Consider the following 18721-nt stretch of genomic DNA (forward strand, 5'->3'; position numbering starts at 1 on the left):
CTCGCTCTTTCACTACGAACAAATTCTTTGAGAAAATTCAGATATTAAATGAATGAAAGTCCCATCGTTCAGTTAACTGTAACCAAATAACTCACGTTTTAACTTTCTAGGTATTTTTTGTGAACGATTGAAATTAATTGCAGGCGGTTACACAAATGCTTACACAATGCTTACGCTTTAATGCTTAAACAAATTCATACTAAAGCCAATATATATTTAGTCAACCAACGTAATGACGCTATTGCTTACACAAATTCATACTGAAACCAATATATTTTTAGTCAACGAAAGCGATTTGAGAGTGAGAAAAGAGAGGATTCATAAGTTATTTATCGGCTTGAGGTAGTGGCCGACGTGTTTGCTTAAAAATACCGCCCAGCAGGAAAAACGAGATATATTTATGAAAAATGGTAACGAAAGTTGGGATGTACTCGGCGACTCAGGAAAGCGTTACCGTGGCCCGTGGGCAGGGATAGGAAAATACTGACGGGGTAAAGAACCAATCAGATTGCAGGATTTGTTACCGTGCCCCCTAAAAAAAAAAATAAATGAAATTACTCACCCCTGAAAAAGGTAAGAAGTCGAAAAGAATTTTTTTTGTCAGATGCTTTTCTCTTGAAGTAATAACATTGATACGAGGCCTAAAACGTTAAATTTTCACAGCGTTTACCGTTGTTACCCGAAAAATCTTGGTGCACCAAGAAAACGTCACAATTTAGATGTAAGTTATACACAAATGCCTAAGAATATCACATGAGAAATTATCGTAGTGTTAGTAAAGCTGGAGTTAGTAGGCAAAAAATACGTTCAACTTGAGCAGCAGTAAAATTTTGTGACTTCACTTAGAACTTCAGTGGACAAAAACAAAAAAGAAAAAGGAAAGTAATTTGAAAAAGTTATGCAAAAGTTCCTTTTATAAAGCATTCAAGTTCTTTCCGTAACACGAGAAATGAAGGAACATAGCGTTTATTTACTTCTTGATTAATATAGATTTTCTTAATACATGATCTGAAAGATAGCTTTTCCTAATAGCCAATCAGGCGTTGATATTTTCAGTCTTTCATAAGAATTTTCATTTTAAGGTGATGATCTGAAAAAGCTGTATGCAGCCGGCTTTCTTTACAAGACTTCATCCCTGTTTTAAGGCATTCGATCTGAATCGAAGTGAGGGAACAGCGAAAATATATTTCAGGTATTTACTCCTTCTTGTCACTAAAAAGGTCGATACAAGAAAAGAGAAGATTAGACGTCAGTGAAATTTGACAGAAAAAGAACCCAGTGAAGGGCAGATCTTTCGACTCTAAAGGAAGAAACTGGTATTTTTGCAATAATTACATAAGCGTTCTTCAAGAGCCGATGTAAAATTCATAATTACTCAGGTCTGCCATCAAACACTGCGCAGCCTTAAAAAGGGAATTAAGAATATAAATTTTTTCACTGATTCCTGATATTTTCCATATTACTTGTTGATATTTATTTAGACATTCTCCGCTGCGATTGTAACAATAACAACATTTTCATGTTTTTATATCCGGTGAACTGTTTACAGCGACACGTTGTCTCTGGCTCCTACTCAGAAGCGGAAATAAAAGAAAGAAAAACTGAAGAAAAAAACCTTCTTAAGAATTACGTCATTGGGGAAAATGTGATTGCAAAGGTAGGAGAGAAGTAAACATAAAAATAATTTATTTACAACCCTTCTTTTCTAGCATAAGGGTAATTTCATAATATCATGATAATTCAAATTGTTCTTATTGTCAAATGTGTAGAATGTAGCTCAGAGAAGTTTCAATGAAAGTGTCAGTCAAACATAGCAGTTTCTAAAAAAATAGTATTTGTCATGATCATTGTGATATAAATGGATCTTGTCATTTTCTGAACAGCCTTGGAATCTGAGGTATGTAATGAGATTCCGAGAACATACAAGGGGATTTTCCCGATAAATTAAATGCATTCTCGATGATTTTACTTTATTTGAGTATATTATTTAAACTCAACTCAATCTTCAAACTTCCCCTCAGCCCATCAGCCGAAAACAGGACGATGGTGTCCAGAAGGACTTTCTGGGGTTTCATTATTGCTTTCTGTAAGCACTGTTGTCTTTATTTCCTAAAGTGTAATTTTAAGCTACTAAATATTTTATTTAAACCTATTTCAAAAGATTGGAAATAGCTACTTTTAGACTTAAAGTATGGTTCTTATGAGAGTACCTTATGTTTTCCTCAAATATTCTCGCTCGAATAAGATCAACTCGGGCGAAAGTAAGTGACACGCGCTCGGGAGAGACACACAGTGGAGAAATCTTGCTAGAGGACAGTACAAAAATAGAGTTACTGCTCCCTGGGAAATTATAAGACAACACAGCACCGAAGTTTATTTTCGCCTCCCTCTCGAGTCCGATCGGTTACGTTCGCTGCAGACCATGTTCGTGACTTAATTTATGCAGGGCATATGGTCGACAAAACAAACTACTTTATTGCTGTTCTTCGTTCAATTTCCAACTTCATTGTACTACAAAATGATCATCTTTTCAAATATATTAAAAAAAAAAATAGAAAATAAAGCAGAAAAAACGAACTTTACCACGGTGCTCAGAATCTTTTACTTTTCGTTGTTCGGTACTGAATGCGCTCTCACGTAATTATGACATTTGCATTTCTTATGGAAAAAACCTGTCCAAAAGGCGCTTGATTAGAAAAGTTCAGTCGACAAATTTTGAAAGAAAACCGAAAACCAAAAGAAAAGAGCAATTATATATCTAACGAAAAGAAATATTTTAATAGCGGTGTAAATTTATCGTGCGCTGGTTAATTTCAATCGACATGCGATATCTTTTTTATCAACTCTTTTTTACGTTCGCTGCGCGATGCATGATGCTGAAATCGGCATATTAAATTTGATTGCTTAAAATTCTAATAATATACATGGAAAAATTACTCAGTTCTGATTGGTTAAGATAATGCAGTTTTCAGGTAATTCTGTGCAGAAGAGGGTTAATCCAGTGCCAAGAAAGACATTCTGATTGGTCAATAATCAAAGAAACTCACAGATAGCCAATCAAATGCGAGCCTTGGATGTCGCAACAAAATTTGAAAATTTATAATTCGCGAGCGAAACAATGGCCGGCTTTTTTAGTAGGTTTTCTTTCGCCACCACAACTGAAAAACAGCTCAAACAACGAAAACACTGTAAGAAGCACTGCCTTTTGGTTGTCGGTTTGGAAAAGGTGGTGTTTAGAGAGGGGAAAGGAAATCGAAAATTACGAGCCGACTCAGCTTAACACTTTGCTCTAGCGATCCAACGCCGAAATTAAAAACAAACATGGTTAAACCTCGGAAACGACGATTCCATTTCATCGAAATTGATTCGGACACAGACTGAACAATTCCTTGAACTGTTTAGCGGGACTTTGAACTTTTTTGCGCCTTAAAGATGTGAAAATATCATTGCATATTATTGTTTTGATCGTACGCAGTTGTTTTGACCGAACACACGTTTGGAATAAATTATTTTTGCTCTTGATGCGTGCGCTTTGCTTATGCTTAATTATGATAAGCCATCGCGTATTTTTCCATGTATGTTGTTAACACGTAATCACATGATTTTTCTCGTGCAATTTGGGATAAACAAGCAGTTGTCAATTTTTTGAAAGACCACAAAATTGCACGAGCCCTATGGGTAAAAATTTACTCGTGCTTATTTATTCCAAATTGCACTCGAAATCATGTGATCACCTATACGAAACAAGGAAGTTAATGAAGTCTGTGCCGTCTAGATATCTCTGAATATCTACAGATCATGTCAGGTTTCAAAGCATCAGCGAGTAATCCGCTTAAGTTACGAACGTTATCCTTTCTTGGCCAATTTTTCAATCGCTATAAGATGTAATAATCTCGAGATATTGACCTTAGACTTCTACAAAACCATTCGGAATTCTAATATAGACCACATGAGGTCTATATTAGAGCAAGATGTATGTATACACGGGAAGGGTGAAGTCTAAAGCTTCATTAATTCTTTGGAATGTGTGATACTGATGAGACAGTTTCCTCTATTGTTCCTCTTTTACTCCTCATCAGTACTATTGTTATATCTTTCCAGTGTGATGTCTATTCCACATAGTTTTCATATAACGTATATAGCTTTTCATAAAAACGTTATTTCAAGTTAAGCGTTTCCTTAAACGTCTCTGAAAACAAGCTTCCATTCAAGATGCTCTGTTTCAATAGCTTTGGTGAAGCGTACTCTCATTTTCTCTTGGTTTTACAAGCAGTTGCACTAATAGTGGAAGTACGCCTTCAACGAGTTGTCCCATCGTTTCACGCAACTCAACTCTTGCAAGCTCCAAAAGGACATTACGTGGAACTGAATTTCACCTTGAAGATTTCATATCCAACACCATGCATTGATGACATGTACCTTGAGGTTCGCGATGGCAACAACGAGTCTTCCATTCTTCTTGGCGTATTTTGTGGGAGTAATATTTCTGGTATTGTGCGATCCAGTGGACAGAACTTGTGGTTGAGAAAATCAGATAAATTCAATCACTGGTTGTTCCATAACAATTTCAGCGGTTCATACAGTAACAAAACAGCTAATACAACAGGCAAGCATTGACTAACTGAATTTTTAATAGGCCACTGAAAGACAGTGCGTATTTTGAGAGTTTTACACTTCTGATGAAAGGAAAATGTCCATAGCTAATGCTTCTTGTACTCAACTGCTTTTGTAATTGCTGAGAATTCTTTTTTTTTTTTTTTCCAGTCAAACCCAACCTTGATAAAGTCGTCGAGACTCAGTTCGTTCTTTTCAATCATTCCTCATCTCTTTGGTGTCCAGCGCAAGGTGCACCAGCACCAGTCATTGTTTGGAGAAAGAACGGCATTCTGGTACAGAACAGTACAAGTGTACTATATCAGCTGAACATTACTGGAGAAAACAATGACAATTACAGCTGTGAGGTGAACACACAGGATGGCTTTGACAAGAAACGAATCCATCTTGTCATCGAGAGTGAGTTCTAGTTACAAAAAATGTGATTCTTAACCCAATCAGACTAAGAGGGAAATATATCGGAAATTGCAGAGTTTCTATACATTGCTGGTAAAATTAACAAATCCTAACGCTTTTTAACCTGGCTTCGCATCTAAGAGGCTGACAAAATACTTTTGTTGATCCAGCACTAAATTATCTTTCCTTACACTGGATTGTCATTGACTGTTACAGGGCAATTCAGTATTATCAACTGAGTTGATAGCGTAAACTGGCCACCGTAAAGAGTTTGAAAGCTGACGTCTCGAGCGTTAGCCCTTCGTTAGAGCGAAAGACACAGCACCACAGTTTCTTTAGAAACTAACCCCCTTTAGTATTGAGTGTTCATGAGAAACCTTGAAGCTTTTTCAGAGGACTCAAATGCACTCTTTCAGCAATTCCGACAAATAAGAGTTACAGGTATTCACTAACTTACATCAACGATACGATATTAACAGCATATCTTCTTTTTCTAGGGTGTCCAGATCCCTGCTGGTGTACCACGGCAGCTGGAATTATGCGCGCAGTTACCCGCATTGAATGTAAAGGAAAAAATTTACAGTCTGTTCCACGTAGCTTGCCCTGCTCTACAGAGAAATTGTAAGCATATCAGCTCTTCTTTTGGAAGGGTGGGTTGGGGGAAGGGGGAAGGGGGAAGGGAGGGGGGAGGAATACACAAAAACAAGAAAAGGTTTGAAACGTTCGACTTTAATCAAGGATACTGATCCCCTATTCAGGGATTTGGAAGACAACCAGATAGAGGAGCTCCCACCTGGAGTCTTCGAAAACAACACCGAGTTGGCCGTCTTGTAAGTAGACAATATATATGCTTGCGTTGATATTAACGCGCAATTATTTACGCATTGCTAAATGTCTGACGCTTGGTGAGATAAAATGAGGCAGGGAGAATACGAAAGGTGACCTTCCTTCCAAATTTCCTCTCTATAGTTGTATAGCTTCGCCCACCCCTCCTGCCTCTTCCCTCTCTTTACCAATACAGCAGTGATACTCTCCTGTGTGATTGCTAAACAAAGTTTCAACTCTTCCAGACAGCTACATTCCAACAAGATCAAGAAGTTGCGAAATGATTCATTTTCTCAGTTAGTCAAGCTGCAGTGGCTGTAAGTGCAAAGTGGCCATCATATCGGCTAGTACACAGCCTTCTCAAATATGAAAAAAAAGCTATAATGACAAAATATAGATGAACTTTTACTCTCTCTAGCATTCATGATTACAAATGAAAGAAAGATCTTACTGAATTCAGTCCATTTCTTAAGTACTTAATTTACCAAATGCCGGTTTCAAATTTTTTATAAAAATCCCATCTTATTGTTATCAATCCCACTGCTTTCAAAAACATGGTTGGAGGGATGCATTTTATTTTATATTTATTTAACGTATTCATCCCAAATCATCATCTGGTCTGATGTCATAATATCAATCCAAGAGAACACAATCTGATAAACTTTTTACATTCTCTTAACCAATGCCAATACATTTAAAATTTTGCAGAAGGAAAAATTGACCTTTATCTTCAAATCAGGGTTCATTTTTTACCAGAAATCCGATCTCGGTCATAACTTATCACTTAAAGTTTCAAAACAAATCAGAGGAACACCTTTCATGGGGTTTTCCCTGACGCAAGCAATATAAAAGATAATCAAATTAGACTTTTTGCATAGAGAAACTCAACCATTCGGAAGGATGATCTTTTACGACTTCTCAAAAGAATCATAGTTCTCCAAACTCTAGCTCCATGCAGCTTCAGTTGCATGGAAGGACTTCAAAATACTTTTTAAAATGATATTTAGGCGTACTACTGTCCTTCCGCATCAGGAGGTAACTCTTTTCCTTAATTCCTGGATTCGCTATTTTCCCGTGCAAAATAAATAAACCTCAGCCACCTTGCCCCAATCCATATTTACTCTCTCAGGACACTCCATAACCAATGACGACGCGACTAATTAAGAGAGGTTGTCAGTAATTTTCAAGAATCCGGCGACAGAAGCAAAAATTCAACTTTTTTTTATTTGCTCCAAAAGACCCTTTTGGTGAACTGTTTTCAAAAATAATATTCAAAAGTTCCAGAGAGTTTTTATTTTGGCAAAAAATACGAACGTTCGAAATCGGCTAAAACGTACCTAATTTGCATAATTTATATCTAGCTTTCAGCGCATTTTCACAACGCTCGTACAAGACAAAGAAAAATTATCTTGGATTCATTTTTTTCATAAGTTGTTTTTCATCCCTTGGAATAGCTTTCCCACTATATTTCATCTCTAACTAAACTTTCTTTCGTTTGTAACCACCCGCGTAAAGTACACTATGTTTTGTATTCCGTTTGTACGCTGAATTTTACCATATTTCAGACGACCATAACACCGGGGGTATACGAAGGTACATAAAACAAAAAGGGCTCTTTTAAACGAGCTATTTTTTGTGTTTATCATGTAAAAATATTATTTTTGGTCCGTGGAAAGCAAGCGCGCCAGATCAAAATATACAGCTTGCATTTTCACGGAGTTCGGTCATTTTCTTTGCTGTACTCCTATTGCAAATCACACGCTATTGGGACAAAACTCGACGTGTTTGGTCTCTACTTCTGTTTTGATTCATTTCAATATATCAGTTTAACTTAAAAATTACCCTACCTTTTTTGTTAAGTGAACAAACCACCGTTTTAGGTAAAGTTTTTAAGTTTATTTTTCTCGAGTGCTAAATAAACAAATCGCTGTTTACAAAGCTACCAGCTCTATCGACGTGTTTTTGGCTGAAATTGGCCCGTCGCTTATCTTTAATTTATAATCTATCCCACTGGCATAACTTAAGAGCAAATTACATGTAACTATAAATTTTGCTGTAAACACGTGAGTGTGAGCCAAATAAAATCCTCGCACACATAAAATATTCGAAATAGGTAGTTGTCGCAAGAAAATACTCGCTCGTGCATGAACCTCGTGTATACATTCGGTGTTTTGCTCGGTTGCTTTTATAGATTTCCACCACTGTCACTGTAATTGAGGGCCTGTTTACATGGAGGTGGGGGACCCCAGGTAGGTGAGGTAACCCACCCAGCCGTGGTCGAAAAACAAAACGTGTTTAGATACAATCTTACAACCCCGGGGTGCTGGTGTGAGGTTTATTGAGGTTGTTGTTTCGCTTGCTATTAGGAAGTTTGAGCATAGGCGTTCCAAGCTTGCGTCTCGATAAAGATTAAATATTAATTCTTGGACTCATATGTATTTATCCATGAAAGCGTCACGCGTTGTGTTACGCGGTGTTAGGTTACGCGAGGAACCATTGACTTAATACGTTATAAGGAATAGTTTGAAATATGGTCGATTTGCCACGCTTAATATTCCGAAATGTGAACGTTTACTCTCCTTGTGTGTCCGTTGCGGTTTCTCGTGATTTCTGCCATGAGACGGTTAGCAAATGTACAAAGTTTTAAAACATACGTGTTTCGCTTTTGAGCTTTTTGCCGTGAACGCGACCCCGGGTAGGCGGGTTACCCCACATTGAGACGTTAACATGGCAAATTGTCACCCCGGCTGACAGAGTTACCCTACCTGGCAGACCGGGCAACCCGCCGAGGCGGGTCACCCCACTTTTCATGTAAGCGTGATCAAGATAAAGTAAGAAATTACTTCCTTACTTAAATTACTTACTTACTTACTTACTTACTTACTAAAATCACTTGGATGTTTATTTGGACCCAATTCATTGACCAGCCCCCTGTTGGCTTGTTAGCTCAATTGGTAGAGCGCTGCACCGGTATCGCAGAGGTCATGGGTTCAAATCCCGTACAGGCCTGAAATTTTTTTCAGGTCCTATTTACAGCTACTCGTTTCAGTAGTGTTCTTAGCTGCGAGGATCTCCTAATTTCATCTTTCCACCGCAGTGCAAATATGTGAATTTTCATATATCTAAAATCTTCATTCACTTGGATGTTTATTTGGACCCAATTCATTGACCAGCCCCCTGTTGGCTTGTTAGCTCAATTGGTAGAGCGCTGCACCGGTATCGCAGAGGTCATGGGTTCAAATCCCGTACGGGCCTGAAATTTTTTTCAGGTCCTATTTACAACTACTCGTTTCAGTAGTGTTCTTAGCTGCGAGGATCTCCTAATTTCATCGTTCCACCGCAGTGCAGATATATGTGAATTTTCATATATCTAAAATCTTCATTCACTTAGACAGGCGTGTTACCTCACCTGCCTGAGGTCCTCCAGGTGACAATTTGCCATGTAAACGTCTCAAGGTGGGGTAGCCCGCCTAGCCGGGGTTGCTTTTATGACAAAAAGCTTTAAAGCGAAGCACTCATGTTTTAAAACTTTGTACATTTCCTAGCCGTCTCATGGCAGAAATCACCAGAAACCGCAACGGACACACAAGGAGTGTAAAATGTTCACATTTCGGAATATTTAGCGTTGTAAATTGACCATATTTCGTTTCCCACACTATTCCTAAAAACGCAATAAGTCAATGGTTCCTCGCGTAACCTTAACACCGCGTAACACAACGCGTGACGCTTTCATGAATAAATACATGCGTGTCCGAGAATTAATCTTTCGTCTTTCTCAAGAAGTGAGCTTAGAACGCCTATGCTCAAATTCCCTAATTGCAAGCGCAACAACAACCTCGAGAAACCTCACCCCAGCACCCCGGGGTTGTTAGATTGCATGTAAACGCGTTTTATTTTTCGGCTACGGCTAAGCGGGTTACCTCACCTACCTGGGGTCCCCCACCTCCATGTAAACAGGCCCTAAAATGGCACGTTTGTGTATTCCACCTGTTTTCGACTGGTGCATCAAATTTCATTTGTCACGCAATAAGATGCTGAGGGCCTGTTTACATGGATGTGGGGAACCCCAGCTAGGTGAGGTAACCCGCCTAGCCGTGGTCGAACAAGAAAACGCATTTACATGTAATCTTCCGACCCTGGGGTGCTGAGGTGAGGTTTCTTGTCTTGAGCTTGTTGTTGCGCTTGCAACTAAGGAGTTTGAGCAGAGGCGTCCTAAGCTCACATCTCGAAAAAGACGAAAGATTAATTCTCAGACACATATGTATTTATTCATGAAAGCGTTACGCGTTGTGTTACGCGGTGTTTGGTTTCGCGAGGAACCGTTGACTTAATACGTTATACGGAATAGTTTGGGAAATCAAATATGATCGGTTTACAGTGCTAAATATTCCGAAATGTGAAATTTTACACTCCTTGTGTGTCCATTGCAGTTTCTGGTGATTTCTGCCACGAGACGGCTAGGAAATGCACAAAGTTTTAAAACATACATTTTCGCTTTTGAGCTTTTTGCCATAAACGCGACCCCGGCCAGGCAGGTTACCTCACCTTGACACGTTTACATGGCAAATTGTCACCCCGGCTGACAAGATTACCCTACCTGGCAGACCGGGCAACCCGCCTAGGCGGGTCACCCCACCTATCATGTAAACGTGATAAAAATAAAATAAGAAATTATATGGACACCTGCCCGGGGTCCCCTACCTCCATGTAAACAGGCCCTAACTGTATTTGCGTTGTGGAAACTGATTCGGGATACCTCTAGCTGGGGAATCTGAGGTCTGCAGATATAATCTACTTCAAAAACATGGACTACATATACGTAAGTGCATTTCGCTATATGTTACATGAGAATAATTTCTCAGCAGGGTTAGAAAGTGGTCCACTACGGTAATCCATGAATCAGAGTGTATGTTGCATTATTTCTCAGATTTCTTCGACAATCTTTACAAACAGAATTCCAACCTAGAGTTGATTTGAATATCTATCTAAACAGCTGGACTACACAAACATGCTATTTTAATTACGGTGACATTGGTAACAATCTACAAAAGCAACCGAGCAAAACACCGAATGTATAAACGAGGTTCATGCACAAGCGAGTATTTTCTTGCGACAACTACCTATTTCGAATATTTTATGTGTGCGAGGATTTTATTTAGCTCACACTCACGTATTTACAACAACATTTATAGTTACATGTAATTTGCTCTAAAGTTATGCCAGTGGGATAGATTATAAATTAAAGAACAATATAAGCGACGGGCCAATTTCAGCTAAAAACACGTCGACAGAGCTGGTAGCTTTGTAAACAGCGATTTGTTTATTTAGCACTCGAGAAAAATAAACTCAAAAACTTTACCTAAAACGGTGGTTTGTTCACTTAACAATAAAGGTAGGGTAATTTTAAAGTTAAACTGATATATTGAAATGAATCAAAACAGAAGTAGAGACCAAACACGTCGAGTTTTGTCCCAATAGCGTGTGATTTACAAAAGGAGTACAGCAAAGAAAATGACCGAACTCCGTGAAAATGCACGCTGTATATTTTGGTCTGGCGCGCTCGCTTTTCACGGACCAAAAATAATATTTTTACATGAGAAACACAAAGAATTGCTCGTTTAAAAGAGCCCTTTTATTTTATATAAATTTGTATACCCTCGATGTTATGGTCGTCTGAAATTTGGTAAAATTCAGCGTACAAACGGAATACAAAACATAGTGTACTTTACGCGGGTGGTTACAAACGAAAGAAAGTTTAGTTGGAGATGAAATGTAGTGGGAAAGCTATTCCAAGGGATGAAAAACAACTTAGGAAAAAAATGAATCCAAGATAGTTTTTCGTTGTCTTGTACGAGCGTTGTGAAAATGCACTGAAAGCCCGATAGAAATTATGCAAATTAGGTACGTTTTGGCCGATTTCGAACGTTCGTATTTTTTGCCAAAATAAAAACTCTCTGGAACTTTTGAATATTATTTTTGAAAACAGTTCACCAAAAGGGTCTTTTGGAGCAAATAAAAGAAAAGTTGAATTTTTGCTTCTGTTGCCGGATTCTTGAAAATTACTGACAACCTCTCTTAATGACCTATATCAATACATATTGGGATTCAAATCCAATATCTCAGCTCGCGTACTTACTAAATCTTGGTTTCAAATTTTAAATTTTATGCGTAGCATAAGGGCCAGTTTAGAATTCATGATGGTAGGATCCAACTCTTACATCCCAGCTAGTATATTTACCAATTCCCAGTTCCTAATTCTAATAGAAGTTGCATACCGAAAGATGGAAAATACATTTGAATTTAAGTATAGAAAAATAAACAAATTTCAACTGCATATATCTTTTGCTTTCTCATCAAAAAGAGACACTTTTTGATGAGAAAACTAAAGGTGTATGTATAAGCAATAAGTTTGCACTATTTAACTTGGATAGCGGAAGTATATTATGAACTCTTAAATCTTAGCAGTTTTTAATATGCTTAGTTTTAAAAGCCCAGAATAGAATCAGGAACCTGGTTTTTACTAGCGTAGAATAGAACTTATATGCAGTGTATATCCTTTTTGTAGTGATTTGAGGTACAACCAAATAGAAGAGCTACCACCTGGAATCTTCACTTACAACACCGAGTTAACAGTATTGTGAGTAACACATTTATACCATCATAATTGAATATTTGATACAACTGGTTAAAGAGACGCATTTTACCGACTAAGGAGGAGTTCAAACCTCAGCCATTCAAAAGGAAATTTTAATTTAACAGTCATAGACAAAAAGATAAACTACCACTACCCCCACGGACTATTAAATATCAGCGTGCCACACAGACCTATGAAGCCGTCACAAAAATTCCTGACTTGAACCTTTAAGGTGACTACAAATCTATCTGCAGACAAAACTATAATGAAATACCGGTATATGGCCAGTGTCTTCGTCTAGGAGGACGAGTTGGAACTAGTGGGACTGGTACACCTGAACACAATTAGTGGCAAGAATCAAAGTAGTAATGGTGCTGTAAAGGATCACATTTATGCTAAACATAGAATGGCTCTCGAAATGGATCGGGTGTCCCAAACATTTTACGGAAAATTATTGCAAATTTTTAAAATTTCCCCTAGCCAGATAGAAAATGCACGACAGAAATGCACGAGAGGTGAGATTTTTACCAAATCCAGGATATATCCTTGATCAGTAGACTCGATACGACCTGTAGAAGAGCTATTACCTGAAGTCTCCCAAAACACAGGGATTATCAGTTATTTTTCATAAGAATATGAAAATTCTCCGTTATTCGTCCTCTATGTTCAAAGACAAGTATCCAGGCATATTGTTAAGTCAAACAGTTACATTCTGTTCGTTGTACTTTAAATGTTTTTTAAGTGCGTATGACAAAACATTTGCTACCGTTTCATTGTCGAAAACGAAGGTTCATATGAACGACTTTTCGATGTGAATTTGTAATGAAATAAGTTTATTTTAACTTGCGGATTAAAATCAAATAATGATCCTAGCGGGTGAGTTGCAATTTTACCAATTGGAGAAACGTTAACTGAAAAAGATTCAGCCTTGGATGGGATTCGAACCCATGTCTCCCAGATACTCACTGGGCGCTGCTACTAACTGAGCAAGAAAGCCGCACCTTGGGAGTGAAGAAAATTTGCGAGGATTAAATTTTTCGTGGAGGAAACTTGTGCTCTTTGCAATGAGATAAATCAAATAGAGCGATGACAGACGCAGGTGAGCTGAAATTTTTAGCAATTACCGAATAGGCCGGAAAAAAAGATAGGAAAAAAAAACCTCGTTATTTGACCTTTTAGGATTTGCCTTGCTCAAAATATAAGAGGAGTAGAGAAGTCTGGAAACAAGTTTTTTTTTTCCTATGTCGAAAGATGTTTTATCGACATTTGAAGTGTACTAAAAACTGTTTGAGGTCACTAATTTGCTAAATTTTTGTTTAGTAAGGGACTTCACAATAGTTTATAAATATTTTTTAGACTCATTCCCAGTTTAATTTATCCAACCAAAGAGTCAGACTTTGAGTTGAACTTCTTTTTAACGTAAAAAAAAGAAAATAATAACAATGATAAAAAAATACCTATGGGCCTACGTGGAACTGAAGAAATAATTATTTCTTCATGACAAGAGTTAAACTCACTTCTCACAAAATTTATCTGCAAATTTCTTTAAGCTGGAAAGTTACCTTGTTATTAAGAAAGGAAAAAAAAAGAGGTCGGGAATAATTTGAAAATGACAGTGTTGAACATAAATAAGCCATAGGACTCTTTTAACTTTACTGTTTTTAAGCAACAATTCACTGCATAATAGTTTATTAGAGCTACAAATCGCACAGTTTTGTGCGTCGCTGGATTTCCTGTTTCACTGGTATACACCACTAGCAGTGCGCCACACCATTATCCTCTAAATGTACATGTACCAAGCGTCCAAATATCTTCCAAAGTTTGGAAAAAACAGTCACTCAGACAATTTCAGCACAGAAAGAGATTAGCCATATAAGGAGGGAAAACAGACTCCCCTCGCTTCAAATAAATGTTGTAGTCACCCGTCGGGTACACTATAAGGATTATTTTATGATACCTAAAATTCTACAAGGTCTCTACTTAATTCAGAACCTCGACACGAATTATTTACTATGGAAAAATAAACAAAAAGAAAAATTAAAATTAAAAAAAAAAGAAAGAGAAGAAAAGATTTTCACACAGCCACAAAAACAAACGAACTGAATATCGAACTGAGCTGATGTATCGAGCAAAGGAATGGATTCGCATTGCTGCAGCAAGAGTTTAAACGTGCTATGCTAGAATTATCATTAAATGAATTTAAAATCGATTTAAGGTAACCTAAAGGGTGAGCATTTTAAAAAATCAGTTATCTTTTTATAACCTTTTCTAACTCGCACTCAAATAAGCGTTTTAGTTGTCCGTCGGATACACCAAAAAAATTATTTCATGCTCAACCTTAATGATATTTGCTAAATTTTTATTATATGGAATTTGGGAGACAACCAACCAGAAAAGTTCCCAACTGGAGTCTACAATAGCAATACTGAATTGGCCGTTTTATATAAAAATCAAAGCATAAGTTTATGTTTGATACTTAAAGAATATATTCGTCTCTATTTGTGTTCAAACACCACTTGCACACAATTTTGTCAATTACCGAACGTGAGTGAAATTATACTCACACCGGTTGTCGTCAGTCTTGAGGCTAATTAATTGCCGGAATAAGGTTAAGGTAGACGTATTTTGGCTTAAGATGTAATTATTTATAAAATCAATAATGGACCAGTTACTCAAAAAAACTTATTTTCCAGGGCGCTTTGGAGCAACAAGATTAAGAAGTTGCGTGGTGATTTATTTACTCCATTAGTGAAGCTACAGTTTCTGTAAGTCAGGAAGCTAAATTTTATATAGATCTACTTTAACTTGAAAGGATGTTAGCTTTTGCTTTAGATTTTTCCACGCAAGTGACAAAAGGAATGACTTGCACTTCGCGCCCAACTCGCGCTTGCTTCCGTTCGCCTGAAAACCCACAAAATCCCGCCGGTTCTGCAGGCTAAATGCTCACCTAAATATCGCTTTATTCTTGTTATCGGGATTTGGATTGCATCCAGAACCTAGAGCCTGATGATTTCCGAGAGCAAAGATCAGAGTTCAGATTGCGACGATCGATACACCAAAGAATGTAAGCCAGCACCTTGAGTATGATTTGATTTCAAAAGTTGTTGAAATTAAATAACTCTTGTCTACACTTTTCTGGTTATTCCATATTCGAATAGGGCCCGACCGCAAATTTACACGTTTAGCGTTCTTTACGAGCTCCATGACAAAATAATTAGTTTAAAATACATGAAGTTAAAATGCCTGCAGTTATGAGGCTGCACCCGCGCAACACGCAAACTGCAAGTGCGAGTGTGAAATACGTGTAAATTACACGAGATCAGTCAACTACAACTCATTAAATGTATTTACTGAGACTATTGGATTTACATTTATTCGTAAATATTTAACGAGCATCAGCTAGTTACTGGAATTTGTTGGGTTTCTTATTAATCAAAACTACGATAGCCAAGACTTGGAAGATCTACTTGCACTGCGTCCGCTTTGCTACAAATGGTTTCTTCCGATTGCCACGAGTTCACTTGAAATTTTGAATCGAATGATTATGGAATGGATATTTTAATTAAAAACAAACCAAAATTGTGGAGTACTCCCCCGATAAAATCATTAGAAAGAAAACATATGTTGTGAGACACCGGGCTTCCCGTTTAATCGGTATGCACCACTTACAGCTAATTGGCACATTTTAAATGTCCAGTACTCGAGACTAAGGGCCTCTTCATATGAGCCCGGTTGACCGGGCTGGCCCGCTTACCGGGACGAGTTTCGCCTTGGGTTCATATGAGAAAATTCAGCCCGGTTTCCGAGATGAGAAAAGGCCGAAGATCCTGGGGACGAGTTTTGGCGCGAAATTAGAAAAACAAAACAAAGATGGCGAAACGCAACAGAGTTATTACTTTCGTGCCTATCATGCTTTGGTAACCCTTTTAGCCGTATCACAGCAGTTTAACGGGTTGCCAATGATATGGAAAATTCCTCAGGAAAAGCAAACGACGCCAGTCGGGCTGCCTTGTTGCGGAAACGAAATTATTCGTTGTGTGATAAAACTGCGCTGTTTTGTCATCGACCATTTAACGCATGCGCTATTGCGAAGAATTCATCCCGGTAACCGGGATGGTGTATTCATATGGCAAAAATTTCTAGCCCGCTTACCGAGATCCTGATTGAAAAAACCGAGATCTCGGTAACCGAGCCAGGCCACCCTCTCATATGAACACATCGAAAATCAACCGGGCTCATATGAAGAGACCCTAAGTTTGCCAGACCACATTGAATAAGTTGCCAGAAATCAATTCCTTTTGTTTGTGCACAGATTTCTGGGATCACCATGGGGCAAACATTGCAACTCTTAAAAAAGAGAGAGATTATCGCTTTTTTTCTTCTTTTTAAATCCGAATCCGTTTACTACTTGTCACGTGGAGAGGTGAAAAACGCACCTTGACGGGAAAATCTTGATATCCCTCAACTTTGTTTCCAGCAAATATCTGAACTCTTCTCTCCTCGTCAATTTTGAAGAGACTTGCTTCTTCTTGATCTGTCAAAATGATTCCTCTCTGAACTGGCGCAACGGTGCATCGAGCGTTTTGTGATTTTTAAACGACTTGGCTTTCACAGGAAGCGAGTTATAATAGAGTTATGCCTTGATTGTATGAAACAAACAACTTGTTGTTGTTCACATAAAGGCTGACAACAAAATTCCAATCGTCCCCATAGCCAATGATACATGGACATTTATCGCACATAACCCCATACCCGTATTACTTGAGCTGTGCACCATGTATTCTCTTGGAACAAGATAATACTACTACAAGCTCACGGTAACTAACGCGATCGCCTGAATGTGCGCTTCGATAGCATTGTCCAAGAAGTTTACTTGGTGTTTGTCATGTCCAAGTGATACATATTCTTCCTCTTTCCTCTTGCTGGCCACAGTTCGTTAGTATTTCACTGATGCGTGACGTGCAGAAAGTCTTCTGTGACAAAAAAATTTACAGTCACTCCCAGAAACAACGTATTTCTGACGATTGTTCAAATCCACGATCCGAACTTCCTCACGAGCAAATTCAAAAAATCCGGACCCAAAAAATCGATGAAACCACGAACCGCTGCAAATTTAGGATCCGCAAATCCGTTAAAATTTCGCTCTGAATCCTTAATCCGGGTAAAATAATTTTCAGAATCCACTGACCCGTTGGCCCATTCACCCCCCTCCTTGAAGTGTTATAGGCAACTAAGGATTAAAATGACACATAATAGGGCCCTGAGCAATGAGCTCCTTAGACTCAAAAAAGCTTTGTTATGTGAGTCAGTCCACTGGACGGGGACGTCTTTGTTGGTTAATTCTCTTAAAGCCTTGACCACATCAAATTTAGACAAAACCTTGCAAGGGAATTCAGCATTCGGCATACTTAGAATTACTTCTACCATGGTTGGGACTGGGCTGACCCCGTCAGGACTGAGCTGGAATCCCGTAAAAATCACTTATGGGGTTTTAAACCTCTACTTGGCCGGGTACAGCTTGAGTAACACTTGTTACATTCGCAGCAGAAAATTGTCAAGATTCTCATCATGATCTTTCTCGGCCTCCTCTTGTGCTATTCCACATCCATGTTTAAGAACACGATCAGCAATGTTTAGTTACAGATACTTTTCATTCCTGCCAAGGCTTCCTGATGCCTCGTTAGATATTTCTCGTTTCCGCTGGAGACTCGCTAGGGCAGACGTAGCCACCAGTACCTGTCAAAAGGAGTATGAGAGATTGTGGCTAAGCTTGATTAGTGATTTGAAGTATTTTGGTGAAACCAGATATCGCATCAGCTACCTCAAAATAATTTGCATCATTCAGTTGTGGCAAAATGTCCTCAAAACGGGCAATTTACCTTTTCGGCTTTCGATTTCACGTGTAACATCTCGTGACTTCTGTTGTAAACAAACCGCGAAAGTTCGGACATCGGGTCAACTACCCACGACCCGTGTAAGGACTTCGGCATTTTGTTGTAGATAGTTTCCACTGGCGTTAAACTTCTCTATACTTAAAATTGATTTCTTTGATGTGCAATAGGTTTGATTATTTATCAAGCAAGTTGTTATTTCTTTACCGCCAAAGTAGATGCGAAGAATGTAGTAAGAATCGTAAACAAAATTGGAACAGATTTCAACGCTATCAATGTGACAGAACTTTAAAAATATTTCGAGGAAACGGGGGATCTCAGCTAGCAGATGTTTGAAAACTTCGATCGTGGAAAACGCCTC

Source organism: Pocillopora verrucosa, chromosome 1 (genome assembly GCF_036669915.1).
Source record: "Pocillopora verrucosa isolate sample1 chromosome 1, ASM3666991v2, whole genome shotgun sequence".
Lineage (NCBI taxonomy): Eukaryota > Metazoa > Cnidaria > Anthozoa > Scleractinia > Pocilloporidae > Pocillopora > Pocillopora verrucosa.